This window comes from Pezoporus wallicus, unplaced genomic scaffold (assembly GCF_028554395.1).
Source record: "Pezoporus wallicus isolate ANWC-B61680 ecotype Strahan unplaced genomic scaffold, APGP_CSIRO_Pwel_v1 scaffold_7392, whole genome shotgun sequence".
NCBI classification, from domain to species: Eukaryota; Metazoa; Chordata; class Aves; order Psittaciformes; family Psittacidae; genus Pezoporus; species Pezoporus wallicus.
This window is the reverse complement of record NW_026639923.1, coordinates 794,281-810,827: the sequence shown is the minus strand read 5'-3', so window position 1 is coordinate 810,827 and position 16,547 is coordinate 794,281.

Here is a 16,547-nt window from a genome sequence, read left to right as displayed (position 1 = left end):
TGTTTTGGCAGGGTCAGGTATTGTTTTTTGCCCATTCCCTCCAAAATTATGTCATTACTTCATTTTTCATGCCTTCACCTGGGTTCAGACTCACCACCGCTCGGCACCAAGCCCCTGAGGTTTGTGATGTGAATGTTCCTCTGTTTGGTCTTATGGCAGAGGCCAGCCCACAGGACCACAGCAGCTCCAGCCTTCCTCAGGGCCAGCACTGCAAATTCTGATTCTGGAGAGTAAATTAATGCATTAAATAACTGATATTTTGTAGTTTATTGGGCATTAAATTGTTCAGTTGGCTGCAGAAGAGTTTATGGGATTAAAAAAAGACAACAGAGGTGATCAGATTAGTTTGCCTTTAGACACTGCTTTGAACAGCACAGAGCAATTTACACCTGTACAAAGAGTCTGCAGAGTTATATTGAATCAGCCCTGGAGCATTTTACAGCCACTTTGCACGAGCATAAATGATAACATAAGGTGCAAAGGAAACAGCCAGCCGGACAATTACAGAGTGTCTTCACACGCCTTATTAATCCTCATTACAACCCTATGTGCTGAGACTCAGCATCTTCCCTTCCCCGACAAGGGCCAGTGAGGCTGTGGAGCCAATTTAGCTGCGTGCCAAACTTGCAGTGTCTGGCTGCTGGTATCAATGTGCCCTTGGCCCTGGAGAGCTGGATGCTGAGATGCATCTTGCTAAATAACAGTGACGGAAATCTCAGCTGCCTCCCGTTTTACCAGGCTTCTGAGCAAAGTGTGTTCTTATGCTCAACTATATGTCTGTCTTTTGGTCTGGTTTTGGGTTGTTTTAAGCTTGTCTCCATAGGTATCTCAGGAAGAGGGGGTGATGCTCATATAAAAGACCACAAGCCCAATTCCTTGCCTGTGCTGGTACGTCCATGAAACAGATCTGGATGCTGTGTGTGCATACAGGGTCATGAGCCTCAAGAACACAAGGAAATGGGCTAAAAAAAGGATGATTCAGACACTCTGAGAAGGACTGCCAGCACACGTCTGAGCCATGCCTGTGCAGCTTAACAACCCGATATACAGCTGCCGGCATCGCTCTGTGTCTACAGTAACATTTCATGAGCGGTGTGAGTGTTTGCTGTAGCTCTCACATTTATGTCTGATAGGGAAGCTCCTTAAAATAGAGCAGCTACCTGGTATATTTCAGCACTCCCAGAGCTCCCACCCCATTTCCCACTCAGCGCCTCCTGCTTAAAAGCTGCTGGACCTGAACTTTTCCCACTGAAGATGACAACACACACCTGGCAAGTGTTGAGCTATGCAGGCAGGAGACAGCCTGAATAGTTAGACTGCTTGTACACAGTTGGGAGATTGGCTGTCTAATGTTCTTTCTGGGAATCTTATTAATGTTATCTTATTATTTCATAATAGATATAAGCCATGTGCTAGTGCTGGCAGCCAGTAATTGGGCCTTGCCAGGGAATTACTCATATTTTTCATTCTTGAAGGAACAAAGAGCATATTCGGTTATGCTAACGACCTCATTTGTGTGGATTCCATTCACTTGATATGTCTCGCTAGTGAAGTATTGCAGTTAGAGAGATGATTTCTCACATAAAGTAAGCGTCGAGGTGCCTCAGAGCGGATTCTCCCCTCTCCAGGTGCTGAACGGATGCCTCACCGTGTTTGCCTCTCCTTCAGCAGCCTCGCCCAAAGGTGATTGTTTTGCAGAACACTTTGATGATGGTGAGGCACATCTTTCCCTCTCCATGTCTTGGGAGAAATGGAGCTCCTTGAAACAGGGTGAAAAAGTGTTTGTTATGCATTGCTCCTTTATAAATCCTTTCTGCCTATTTAGCTACCCTTGTTTGGGTCTTGGGCCCTTTGGGGTGTCTTGTAAAACACTACAAGAGGTAGAGTCTCTACCCAAGTTCTTAGCTGAGGAGTTTTTTTAACTCTCCGCAGGGTATAAATGATAGTTTCAGCCACGGAGAGCCTTCCTCCCCCGTATTTACAATTACTCTCTTTAGTGTGCGTATCAAAGCCCGAGCAACATATCCTTGTCAATGAAAGCCCTTCCTAATTCTTTTTTATCCTCCCCAGCGGAGTCCTTAGAGCCCCATGGAACCTCGAGCAACCCTTTAATTCCTCCTGCTTTGGTCCTTGCCACTGCTTGGGGGTCTGTTGTTGTAGCAGCCGTGCCGGCTGTAAAAATGCTGCTCCTTCATCGAGCAGAGCAGTGGCTGCTGACTGACACAAAGCATTACCTGCCCACGGGGACCCAACGTGCCCGCTCATTCTGCAGAGCTATCAGAAATGTTTCCATGCATTTGTTTGCAAAATGTCTTTATCCAGCCAGGAGAAACGTCCCTTGAAGTCAACCAACCAGATAAATAAATAACAGTCAAAGACAATGCGGGGAGGAAGAAGAAAGTTTCTAGAGGGAAATAAGTGATGGATTGAAAGAGATTTGAGGCTGGTGAGCTGTACGAGTCGGCGCGCGATGTGACAGGAGAGAGCCCTCACCCCGCTGCTTCCTGGCCTTCCGTTTGAAATGGAGTCCTGAAAATGCTGATTTAAAAGGGATGGAGAAACAAAGAGAAAAATAGCCCGGTGTACACTGGGAGCAGTTTTTAGACCTTCTGAACTGTTTTCGTAATGTATCTGCTGGTACTTGTGTCAAATCAAGCTCTTTGAGCAAGGCTCAGGAGGGATGCTGGAGCTACTGCAACGTTTTCAGTGGATTCATGCACAAATCTGGGCAAATAGAGGAATTATTTCATTTTTCATATGTATAGCATAGACCAGGAATCATGACCTGGAATTTGGGTTTGCTTTCCAAGAGCGTTTGTCTTTGCTTTCCAGGAGCACCTCTGAGTGAATGGTCTTTTGAGACCAGAGGAAAACGCAGATTAATAGCACCATTAATGAGAATAAACATGGGCTAAAATTCCAAGCACCGTGATTGCTTCTCAAAGCATCCAGGGACAGCAACAGATGCAATAAAGCAGAAATCCACTTTGGCCGCCAAGAAAAAATGTTTCCTACTTCAGACCCAAGTCTGGAGGGGAGACCATACAACCCATTGCAGAGCAGCCCATGACACGGAAGCTCTTGTGTGTTTCAAAAGCCATCTCAGAGATGCAGCAGACCTGAGTGCTCCCAAGGGCAGCTTCCCAGCCCCTGCAATGGGTCTACTATTGATCTGCATCTACCTACCATCACCTACCAAACCCGGGTACTGTTCTTGGGTCTGCTCATTGGCTTTTCCCATCTGCGTCTTTATCTCATTGATTTGACCAAAAGAGTTATAGGATTGAAAGAGTAATAATAGTTCCCTGCCCATCCAGCTTCTTATTTTGATTCATTCCATTCTTATCACTTTGAGTGAACTAAATAATTAATCATCTTACAGAAAATAATTAGGGCTAATATGACACAGATTACACTCGCCAGTTCTAGCAATAATGTTGAAAAGAACATCTGTATAACCTGGTATTTTGGCTTGTTTAGTGATGTACAGCTTTGGGGCTTTCACTCCAAATTTTGGCCAGCTACATTGATGAAATAAGAAGTTTTTATAGTTAGTGCTCAAATTACCAAATACTTGCCTAAAGCAATCCCATTGATCAAGTGTATCATTTGTAATACAAATGTTTTTATTAGGAGGCTTTGTTCAAGATAAATGAAGGATCAAATTAACTGGAGATTGGATTGAGTAGCAAATGCTGCAGCTGGATAATTTCAAGCAGCGATGCTGAACATTTCTTTCAACTGATGAGAAGTCATCAACTAAGTCTTAATATAAAACATGCACACACAGAGGCATCTCTATTGATTCCTCTCATGGCTATGGCACGCTTTATACAGAACCAATCTGGGTTTGTAGGATAGGCTACAAACCCATCACCTCACTGCAAACAAAGCAGTCTGAGGTTTCATTCTGACCAGAATTAAGTATGCTTTCAACCTGTACCAAAAGCCTCCTGCTGCTCCCTCATTTTTGATGTTGCCCCTGTTACCATACGGTAAAACCCCTTGTGCAGCTCTGCTCTTAACCCAGATGCCTCCTTTACATTAAGTGGGGCAATCATTTTCCTCTTTTTAGGTAAGAAAACCCCTAGAACAGAGCCAGCACGAATATTTCACTATTTCACTATTCCAGCATCCTGGTAGCACAGCAGAGCCTGGGTGTGATTGAGTTTACTCATCATCAGCCAGTGGAAAATGACTGTGTGAGTGAAATGCTGTTACTTTACATGTGTATATATGTATATATAAATATATATATACATTTTAATACAGTCCAAATTAGGAAACCTATTTGGGATTACATTTCTTTGGCTGTCATGTAGAGCTGTAGACATTAAGTAGTTGCTTTCTGAAATAACTCTCCCTTCTCCACATCCCGCTCCCAGAGCAACATGTAAAGCGTTTGCTGATACAGGAATTACAGATGTTGGAAGAGCTCCTATAAACCCTCCTAAGGTTTACATCTCCTCTGAGAGGCTTCTCCGTGGGCTGACTTCACAGGGAGAGGTTTTCCAGGCATTCAGGATCCTTTTCAGTGTATCTCAGGAGACATTTGTAATAATGGGAGGAAATCCCTTGAAGCCCATCAGATAAAACACACAGAGTTAGGAAGGGAGCACGGAGGTCAGGTGGTCCCCATGGACAAACTATATTTGGCTTGTTCAGAGACACAAGGCCAAATTTCCAACTCATGCTGAGTGCTGGCTTTGTGAAGACATCCAGATGCTTTGCAGCCTGGCCCCAGCTCCAATTTGGTCTGGCTTACAGCATGAAAACAAATGTCAATCTCCTAGGACTGCTGCATTTCTTCTTCTTTCGGGGTAAAGCGGAAAGTTCAGCTCTTACACCTGGATGTAACCGCTCCTAATTCCCATCCCTGTGCTCCACTGATGTGCCAGGCTGGTGTTCAAGCAGTGAAAGACACAGCACAGCTTTTAGGGAGAATTATAGCTTTATTCATTACTTTGATGAAAGAAGTAATGAGCCCAGGTGGAATTACAGGTGGTAATGAAAAACAGAGACTTGTTTTTCTCAGATATCATTTGTGGCCACTTCAACTATAGAATCATAGAATCATAGAATAGTTAGGGTTGGAAAGGACCTTAAGATCATCCAGTTCCAACCCCCTCCCATGGGCAGGGACACCTCACACTAAACCATGGCACCCAAGGCTCTGTCCAACCTGGCCTTGAACACTGCCAGGGATGGAGCATTCACAACCTCCCTGGGCAACCCATTCCAGTGCCTCACCACCCTCACAGTAAAGAATTTCCTCCTTATATCAAATCTAAACTTCCCCTGTTTAAGTTTAAACCCGAACTATACATACATATATATATGTATACGTATTTATATGTATGCAAGAGCCATATGTATGTATAACAGATACAGAAAGGATTACATTATATATATGTCATGTTACATCCATAGTTTGGAGCTGCAGGCTCTGGGTTGCGAGGACTTGTGTTTTGCTCTTATGCTGTGGCCAGTAATAGCTTATTTCTCCCACCATAAGGTTTTAGAACCTGTGACCATTACATTTGCTGAAGGAGGCTTAAACTTCACTATGGAAAACTGCAGGGTATTGATGTGAGGTGCATTTTCTCCAGAAGAGCTACAGCTCTTGTAATAAAAACAAGCAAACAATCAAATTTATGGGTTGTATTTAAAGGGACGGGAAGTGAGAGCAAATTAACCCCTTTACACTGTAGCCAGGGCTGCAGCACAAGGAGATTGCTGCCGCCTGCTCAGAGAAGTGAGGAATGAAAACAGCAGCGTGTATTGATAATGGGTGACTTGGTACGAGTCGAGAAATTCAATTTCTATAGGGAAGCAGTGATTGAAAGCAGCACTAATGCTGATTAATCCCCCTCCCTCTCTCTGTCTCCTAATTTGTCAACGCTCCGTGCTCTTTCTTCCTTCCAGCTCATTTCCATTGCGTGTGTATGTCAAGATGTCTCATGATACATGCAGTGAATACATGTACAATCCTACAGACTACCCTGTTGTCTTTCTTAGCCTGTATTAACAGTTTATACCATGGTGGTTAGCTCTGTTCGTCCTTAAACAACCTACATAGTTCATTTAATTACTCTTTTTGTGTTTTACCACAAGGAAATCTAGATTTTACAGCAGTCTTTTGAGGTTGGTTTGTTTCAGGTGAGATTTTGAAGCATTTCATCCCAGTACAGTTCCCAGAGGACATCTCTTATAGGATGTGTGCTCTCTCCTGCCTCTTTTCTCAGTCTGGTCCTGGGTATGAGGACAGGTAAAGTCAAAGGGGAGAGAAGTTCATGCTCCTCCTAACTGTCCTCGTTTCAGGAAAGCTGGCCCAGCTTGATTTCACCAGGAATTTTTGGTTTGGTTTGGTTTAACAGATAGTCTGAGTTCAGTGGGAGGAAAGCATCAGTTTAGAAACGGCTCATGTTTGGCCACTCAAACAATATAGGAGCCCCATGACTCTTACTCTCTGTTGGGAAATCTCGGTTAAGTTCAATGTCCTGCATCTCCTGGAAAGCCATAGAAGTGAGTCATGGCTTGCTTCATCCACCAAGAACTTTACTGACCACCACTGTTGCGGAAAGAGATTTCCCCATCTGGGGCAGCAGCTGGGTTGCTGTTTGTGCTTGAAACTGCCTGTGAAAGCAGAGGATGTCTGGGAGACAGGTTGACACAACACAGTTTCAGGCAGGAACGCATGCGAGGATGGAGTTTGGCAGGGAAAGCTGAAAAGGGGAAAGTGTGCACAGGTTGCAGGAGGAAAAACCTGATTTTTCTCATATTGTGTGCGAAAGGAGGGTGATATTTCTGGGAGAGGTGCCAGGATTTGCAGTACCTGGTTTGCTTTCCTGAGTTTTCAGACAGGGCTGCCCAAGGGGCAAAGTGGTGAGATTCAATTGGCTGGCTTTGAGAGAAAGTGTTCCCCATTGCCAAGGAGGCCAGGCTGTATGCACTGGTTAAGAGCAGCAACTACTCATCTAATCATCTGTGTTCACATACGTTAATAGTAATAATGATAATAATAACAGGAGAGTTCACAGAGGTTCTCCTTAGGATGCGACAATAAACGAATAAATGATCTGGGGTAAAATAGTTCTGGCTTCTGCCTGAGGCTATGGATGTGATCTCTATCTGGTCAAAGAAACACAGTAAAACCATGGTCAACCGATGTCAGAGAGATGCTGGGAAGAGGGAGAGCCTTTAGTTGGCCAAGACATTGTAAACTCTTGCATAGAGGAGCAATGTCTTGAATGACTGAGGATCAGCCAGGTTGTATTGGAGGCCAATGGACTTCAAACTTGGTCCTTGCTGTCCCAAGAAGTGTAATCTCAGTATCACTGATGCTGATTTTATGATGACTTCAGCTGAAGCAGGCTCAAGGATTTTGCTTTTCAGCACCCATTCCATCTGATTTACTGCAGAGGTGTGCAAAGATTAAACAGGACAAGAAATTTGTTTTCAAGAGACTGATATTTTGGGATGGATTAAGGAATGTAAGTACCCCCTTTCCTTGGAGAGTGAGGCAGGCTGGCTCTGCCTCTCAGTCCTGCTCTCCTCCATGCTGGTCAGTACCGTGGTGCAGAACAGAAAACCATACCACAACCATCGGGGCTTTGGAGATTTATTTCTCTGCTTTTCCTACAGATCCCGTCAATCCAAACTCCAAAACAAAACAAGTTCATCAAGTGTCATCTCAAGAAGATCCGTCTGCATCCAGGCACCCTGAGTGTGAGAAATGACTTGTCGGGGTACTACAGCTAGCGTTCTCCTGTTCCGATCCATCTCCTGTCAGCATTCACATCCCTGTTGACAAACTGAATTTCACCTTGATTTTGTCTTCCCAGATAACACAGATTAACTGGGAGCTGTGTCATTTGTTTTGTTTGCTTTGAAAGGGTGCAGAAGGAGCCAGCCTGCAGAAGGGATAAGGATGTTGTCTGAGAAAATCCCACCCTGCTAGTAAGGAATCCAGAGCAACAGATTGCTGGGAACAGGGACACTAGAGGTGCCAGTGATTTCTGTAAGACTTTGAGCACAGTAAATGGAAATGCTTCTGTTATTATGCTGGTTTAATAGTCGTTTCATGTCTCAAACAGCATCTCCAGTGACTGTCTCCATCGTCTCACATTCAACCTGGCATGGTTGGCTGAGATACCTCTTACAGTGGCTCTAGGAGATCCATGAGCATCTAATGTGGCCTCGTGTGCAAGGCAAGGACACTCAGCCCACAGCTTAGGTGGAGCAGGTGGCTTCATATCCCGGAACAAAGCCATTTGTATTATGCTGTAGTCAGTATGTATTGCTGTATTCACCAGTGAGAGATCATTCCTTCTCACTCTATCCAAAGAGACATAGGGCATGGAGGCTGTGATGAGATAAATGGTTATTATGAGGTATAGACATTTTTAATTAGCTCCTACAGACTGTGCCACATTGCTAATGAGCTCTTGCCAAGTTTCCTGTGATTCCTCTTTACTTTCTGTAGCTCTGTTATAGTAACAATACAATCATTTTCTATAATAACCATGATAAACTCCAGATAATCCTTCTGTAACTCCTGCATAAGCTTCATGTAATTTAATCAGTTGGTGAAACGTTCTTGGTTTGAGGGATGGATGAATGCAGCACAGCTCCGCTACCCGATGAAGAGGATGATGTAGAGAGCGTATTCCCTATATCCTCCTACCCCCAAAGCAGTATAAATCCAGGGCAAGGCTGGAATAGGGCTACACAGACAAACAGTTGTGTTTGGCTCTCAAATTAGCCCATCATTGCCAAAGCAGAGGCCAGAATATTAACAAGCAGTAAATCTGGTCCTCGGGGAAGAGCCTCATTTGTGTGAGGTGAGCTGGAGAGCAAGCAGCCGCTGGGCTCCCAAAGGAGAGAGCAGCTCCCAGATGGGTGGGAAGGTGTGAGAAGGGATGAGGGAAAGAGACATCACAGGAGCCTTGCTTTCATCTGTCCTTTGGAAGAAGGGGAAGTGCCTCTCAACAGTGCTGAGCAATGTGATTTAGATAAATAGCTGGCGGCTCCTATGAACAGTTTATCCAGCTTGTTATCTTCCACTGGTCTGCTGTGATTGATGTACCCCAGGTGGTGTCATATGTGCTTATTCTTTTCTTGCCTTTTCTTTTAGTTAAGAGACACGTTTTTTCCCCTATAATTACTCTTCTTATAAGCTTTTCTCATGCAAAAGCATATACACCTTGCAAAGGAACAGTCTCTCTGCACTTGAGGTGGGGGAACAATTGCAGACCTGCTGCCTCCCCCCGCCAGGAGCCTGGTGATGATGGAGCCTTTTGTGATGCTGCTTTTAGATGAGAACTTAGCTTCTTACTTTCCCAACTCATGTTTAAGCCCATAGAGTTTATTGTTAACTGCAAGGGACTTAACTCTGGTCAAAGAAAGGCAGCAACCACTTGCAGCAGTGATTGCTGCAAGGGTGTCTAAGCTGTTGGAGATCCAAGCCATTCCACACAGTCCTGCCACACATCCCCATCCCACAGCTTCACAGTTAACAGAAGTAGGGAGATAAATAGAGGTAAGTGAGCCTCCAAAATCCCCATTATACATTTCCTAGGTAGCAATTAATGCTCTAGCATGGCCCAGCCAATGTGGCAAACCTCAGCCCAAGACGGAGCAGTGGAGGAAGGTGAACTTGTAAAACAAACCTGCTTTCCTTTCCCAGCAACCCCATGTGTTCCCAAGCACCAAGGTGTGCAGGTATCTGGTTCAAGGTTATTTGCGGTGACTGAGAAGGCAACTGGTGCTGGCTGCTGGCTCTTCCTTGTACTCTCCTGAGGCCACTGACATTCTACTGGATTTGGGATGAGCATTTTGTACCCATTAGGAGCTGACAGTGATTGGGATGTTTGGATGTTTTGTCTCTCCATCTTCTCCTAAGCCCCCACACAAGTCACTAAGGTACACTTAACTCCTCTGCTTTGTGTCTCTGTCCCCCTGTCACCTGAATGGCTTCATTCAACAGTCTGCCCTTTGTTCTGGCTGTGTTTTAGTGTGTCCTGTGGGGTTTTTGGTATGAATGCCCTGCATATGATGCGCTGTGCTCTCCATGAGCCGCTAGCACAGGGACTAGCAGCACAAGGCAGTCTTTCACACATTCCTCTTCCAGCTTTCCTTCTCTGCTGGGTGCTTTCACACCCTGACTTTCCTTGCCACGCTGTGATCTCCTCCCCTCTGAGCATCTTTCTTGTGCCTTTGCTTTAAAAGCTCAACACAAGAAGAGTTTCAGAGATTTTGGGGAGGGCGTTCATGTTCACTCTTCTTAGGGAAGGACTCAGGAAAGGATGTTCATCTAGTGGAATGTGCTGTGGAATGGGTATGAGCCCCGAAAACAAAAGCCCATTTCATGAAGAGACAGGAAAATCCTAACTTCAGCAGTAAACTCTGAGAGGATTTGGACCTGTTCTAGTCAGTAGAACATCCAGATTTTACTGTTTGCAAATGGGGCTCTTAACTGAACCAGGTGCTGAACAAGTGCTTTCCACAGGTCACTGAGTCCAACTTCATTCCAAATAGCACCAGCCCCAGGCCAGATTCACTCCTGAAATAAATGGACCCATCTCTCACTTACCAAGCCGCATGCCCTGGCATGGTGCATCTTCTGCGGTAGCCTGCGGCATCGGGAAACACACAGCAGGGTGATTTCTTCTTCAGCTCTCCTGCGGGTAATGCAGTCGTGTGCTGGCCCTTGTGCAGGTTACTACCTTTCTGCTCCAGTTATTGCTGCAGTTTATGAAAGCCTGCAGTGAAAATGGTGTTCTCATGTTAAGGGGAGGCGAAAGGACAGAGGAGGCTCGGCATGAAAACACTTGGGAGCGTTGGATGGTCTCCTTCCCTTTGTTTTCCCATCTTGAATTTCCCTGTCACTCACATCCTGTGCTGTAGGAACTCCTGCCAAACTGCTGATCTATAATGGTCTTTCCTACCTGTTCTATGTTAGATGGACTCGATTTTGTTCTTACGTGCATCGATACCACTGACTACTGAAGCCAATCTCTTCCCTCAGTAAATGCAGGCAGCAAGAGAAGCCTGGCATGGATGATCACACAACTTGATCCTTAAAAGTCTGTTCCAGTCACCAGAAAGCTGAAGCAGTACTTTAGTCTTTTAATGCTTGTTGCCAAGAGGAAAAAAGAAGAAACAACTTCAAAACTAACTAGTTACTCCTTATCCTGACAAAGGGGTTGCTGGGGCTGCTCGTTTTCCCAGTGCCCTGTCTGGAGTACTAGTGCCATATCCAGGCTATGAGATCCAAACACACTGGAGGGAAAAGGGGAGAAAAGATAAGAAAGATTTAGTGTTTAAGGCCAGAAATGGGCTTTTATAATCTTCTGCTTCCGACCCATACACCAAGCTTGAAGACACTCAGACCTCAACCATACATGCTGTAAAGTGTCCAGAGGAGACTTCCTCCTGCAGAGGATGGAGAAGCCTTTACCATGGCTGGTGGGGCCAGGCAGAGTTCAAAGCCTTGGGCAGAGCGTGAACCTGCCCAGGCTCTAACAGGTCTTAATGACCCTGAGAAGCCTCATCTGAGTTCTTTGCCCCCACCCATGGGCCTAGAGCCTATTTAAGCTCAGCCTAGGAGCAGCAGTCTTCTCCATGAGTTCAGCTGGAAGGGTGTAGGTCTCCAGTGAAGGCACAGCCATGTGTCTGCTGGACATGGAATCCCATAACCCATCAGAAGAAAGTGGTCTTCTCACCTAATGCCAGCATGGTAAGGCCTTGCTTTGCTTAAGGATTAAAACTGGTGGTTTGGGACTTGTGCTTTGTACATGTGAGCTTGCTGCAATGGTTGCAGAGGGGAGCAGGGTGCTCATGGTGGTGCCCAGGGAAGGATGGAGACATCCCTGCCCCAAGTGTCTGTGTCCCCTTCCCAGCCTCACCCCTGTGCCTGAGTACCACAGCCACTGGCCTCCTGTTTAGATAAGCTTTCCTCATCCTGCTGCACAGGCTTTGCACAGAGCTGTGACTACATCAGATGCTCAATTCCTTTAGGATCACAGCTTGGGCTGTGAACAAGCATTAGGCCCCCCAGGCAGGGGGCATGGGAAGCAGTGCAATTCCCCTCTTACACACAAAAGTTCATCTTTGCCTGTTTGCTTTGGAGCATTTTTCATTATAATGTTTTTATGATGCTTTAGGGTTGGAAACCTCAGGAATCTAAATCAGAGCTTGTCATTCACAAAAATCACATTTATTTTGCATTAATATATGTTCTCTGTTAAAATATCATACATTTATTTGTGAATCTTGGCCATTGCCAGAAGCTTATTGCAGTCATTTCCCTTCCCATTTATTTACACACATGAAATACTGTGTTTAATAATGAATTGGTTTCTGACTGAAGGGATGAGGCTGCTTGCAAAGTCATGACCTGCATGGCCTCTGTGCTCTGATTTAGCAGTGTAGTTGCTCTGCTCCCTTGGGTTTTACCTCTACTGGAGGTAGTGAGGGAGCACAGAAGGCCTCTTCTCTACTGCTTTTTCAAGGCTAATAGGGGATCAGAGGCCAGTATCCTCCTTAGGCTAAAAAAGAGGGAGAAAAATAATGTTCTTTTGGATGGATTTGAGAATTTCTCTGGGGAGGCTGAGAGTGGGGAGTCCTCCCCAGTCAGTGTCATGTCAGTCAGATGTAAAATGCTTACTAAGAAATGAAAGCATAGAGAGGAGCAGCTCTTGTTATCCTGGGCTGTCTGGTAGGAATCAGAAGGGGGAGGTATGTAATGAAATGACGCTTTTCAGCTGCGAGCCTCCAGCTGCATGACATTTCCAATTATCCAGGCACATACACAGGGATGTGCAGCCCCCTGCAGTGCTGGCATGCCCTGTGCTTCCGCAGCAGCGGAGGGCCCGCTCCTGCAGCTGGGCACAGCCAGCCTGGTGTAATGGAGAGCAGAACTTTGTCCTTGACATCCCAGCAGCTTCCTGAAGTGTGGCTCAAAGCCTCGATGAGAACAAAGATGCTCATTTCCTGTAGAGCTTTTCCCCCCACTGGTGTTTTCATTTGGGACAGTGGGGCAATTGACTGCATCCCAAGCATGGGTATCCTGTAGGACCGTGTGTGTGTCCTGTGGGCTGTGGGCAAGGATGCTGTTGTTTGTTATTAATGACTGGCAACACATCAGTCCACTGGGGTAAAAGCTGTTACACCCATACAACTTCAATGACTTGGATCCCAGATTAGCCAAGACAGGCTGAAATCTTCACTGGGGGAGGAAGTAACCCATCACACTGATCATTCCTTGCTGGAAATAGAAAGATGAGGGGGGAGATATAAGGATGCTTTTCTCCTAAATTTTTGGGAATAGGTGCAGGATGTGGGCTTTATAAACTTTACAGTAAGGTCTGCTGATCTGATATGAAAAATAGATGAGATTTTTCCTATCAGCTTCATTTATACTCATTAGAGTGCTACAAGTAATAATACCAGGAAACAGATTTGCAGGCAGAAGTACGAGTTTTAAGTTAAGGATGTTCATTTAATTTCAGCTCTTGTCTCCTAGATGTGCCTCCTCCTAATGCTCTAAATAGCTCCTCTGCCTCTTTGATGTTTACACCCTTCAAATGCATAAAGACAGCTCTCTACAATTCCTCATTTTGCCAAGCAATACATACTTAGTGCTTTTCATCTCTCTGCGTAAATGAATCCTTTTCCTCCAACAGGAGGTAGAATAGGGTTTTTCTTTTTGCTCTTCCTTATTAGATTTATACTGAGAATTTCTGTTCAAAAACAGATAAATGATACCAGTCTTTTTCATGACAAAGCATCCTATCATATTATTAGCAAACACTTCCACAGGAGAACAGGAATAAAAATAGAAAGTGGGCTATAAAAAAGAGCGTATAGCAGGATAGCATCTCGTCTCGCAGCACGGCGCTGAAGTGGAGCAGTTCCTTCACATTTCTTAGCAGATCTTCAAGGAAAAGATCCAGGAGGCCTAGGAAATGCTTAGCATCTTTTACTTAAGGATTTCATTAAATTCTATGTGGTCTTTGACATGAAGTTAATGAATTTTCTCCTTATTCAAAAAGCCCCCCTACTGCTCGTGGTGTGTTTGAAGCTGAAGATCCCTTTTAGCTGGCTTAGCTGCCTCGCTGCCCCTCTCCCCTGCATCTCAGCACAGCGTTGCTTGTGTATGCCCTCTTCCACACAACTTTCCCAAGGAACCACCTGAGTTATAAATCCTTTTGGATCCCACTTATCTCAAAACCAGATGCTTTTATTAGTGGTGTTCAGTGGCAGCCATCAAACATGAACTCTCACCTGACAGGCCAGGTTTAACAAGTACATAATGTGCTGTAAGAATGCTGCTTCTGATGGACCCTTCCCAGCTGTCCCACCTTCTGACTTGGATGGTTGGCTGGGCTTCAGAGGTGAGATAAAGCTGGCCTGGGAAAAACAGTCACCCTCAGTTTTCCCATGTTTCTGAAAGCAATTTCAGTTGAACTCCAGTAAATGCTGCGGAAATGGATTTAAAATGAACTTACAAATGAAAGAGGAATACTGAAATGTACAATCTCAACACCTATTTGTTAGGGAAAGCTTCAGGCTTGGGAGATTAGGCCGGCCAGGCAATTGCTGCCCTGGGACAGAAGCATGTGCGGGTCACACTCAGACACGTGTTCAGCCGACTGCTCTTTGGCCTGATGTCCTTTCCTGCATTGCTCTTCCAGCTGTGAATGAGGAGTGAGGAAGGAAGAGGCCTGATCGATGACTTCATTTTCCTTGCTTGTGGCTTCAGGGGTGAATTAAAGAATGGGAACATTCCTTTGGGCTCAGCAGCCCAGAGGGGCTGGCTGCTGGGTCTCAAAGTCTACCTGGGAGTCAATACGTAGATGGGCAGAGGCAACAAGGTTTAACCCCCAAGAGTTTTGCAAGTATTGAGTAAGCGTGGCAAATGATAAGCTGTGCAGCTGCAGTGTGTACTGAGGGAGGGAGCCTGGAGGTAGCTTCTGTGCTCTTGTAAAGGAGGAGGTGCTGCAGAGGAAACCAATATCTGAAACTTGGAGTGAAATTCCAAGTATCTTCTCTGGAACTACTGCGAAGCGAGCAGAGAGAAGGCAGAAAACCCAGCCCAGAGCTGATGGGGCTGTGTAGTAAACAAGCCAAACCCATGCCAGAAGTTGTTGTGCAGGGGGTTGTTACCCTGTATTTTAATTACTGTTGTTCTTGCTGTCCTTAAAGCTGGGTTAGCACAGCAGTGGGTACAGCCTCTTCCCTGTGATGGCTTCTTGTTGGACACCATTGCCAAGTTCTGTCTTTTGAAGCATTGTGTTCTCGTTGCTGTAACTTCATTGCTTCCTCCTCTGGGTCTGCTGGATCCCTATGAAGATTTATGCTCTGGCATTTTGAAGTTTGCCTTTTGCTGCTTTAAAACAGCTTTAAAATCTGTTTGACTTGAGGACAGTGTTGGCACCCAAGCTATGCTTGGATGTGTTGAGAGCCATCTCATCAGGATTAGCAGCATAGGTTAGGGACAGGTATATGTAAGGGTGGGATCTGCGGTAGCCCAGATCCAGGGACTGAAAGTATTTGGATACTATAGCTGAGGGGGAGGTTTTGAAGTGCTGGGTCTTTATAGTTCTTGGAGTTGCTGACAGTGTAAATCTCTACTTTCCATCTTGGAAAACCAGTCGTCTTTTAGTTTTAAGTTGGTACAAAACCATCTTAAACATCAATAAGTAAACGTGGTCCCTCGCAGCCAACCGTAACTTGAAACATAAAGGTCACAGAAAATTGACCCATTCTAATTCTTTCCTGATATGTGCTTGAATGTCACTGTCCCTCCACGGGGAGGCTGAGGAGTGCTTGGATTTGCTGTTGCTGCTGACACCAGATTGCTGTAATGCTCTTGCTGCTGTTGCACACAAGTTTAGCACAGCAAGAAAATCACAGCTATGACCTGGTGGTGAGAAGGTTTCTTAAGTTCAGGTTGTGGGTTAGTGAAGAGCCCAAACTGAGCAATGCTATTTGTCACGCACACACAAAAGCCCCTTAAGACAGCAGCGGGTTTGGTGTTTAAATGCCACTGGTAAAAAGCAGTTGTATACGTTGGAGCAGGTAAATGCACTGTGCCATGGTCTAAGCGCTAAGCTGCTCACTTCAGACACTGCCTTGGTTGATAGGCTGAGAAAGTTGGGGCTGTTCAGCCTGGAGAAGAGAAGGCTGCGTGGAGACCTCACAGCAGCCTTCCAGTATCTGAAGGGGGCCTATAGGGATGCTGGGGAGGGACTCTTCATTAGGGACTGTAGTGAGAGGACAAGGGGGAACGGGCTAAAACTTAAACAGGGGAAGTTTAGGTTGGATATACGGAAGAACTTCTTTATTGTGAGGGTGGTGAGGCACTGGAATGGGTTGCCCAGGGAGGTTGTGAATGCTCCATCCCTGGCAGTGTTCAAGGCCAGGTTGGACAGAGCCTTGGGTGCCATGGTTTAGTGTGAGGTGTCCCTGCCCATGGCAGGGGGTTGGAACTGGATGATCTTAAGGTCCTTTCCAACCCTAACTATTCTATGATTCTATAT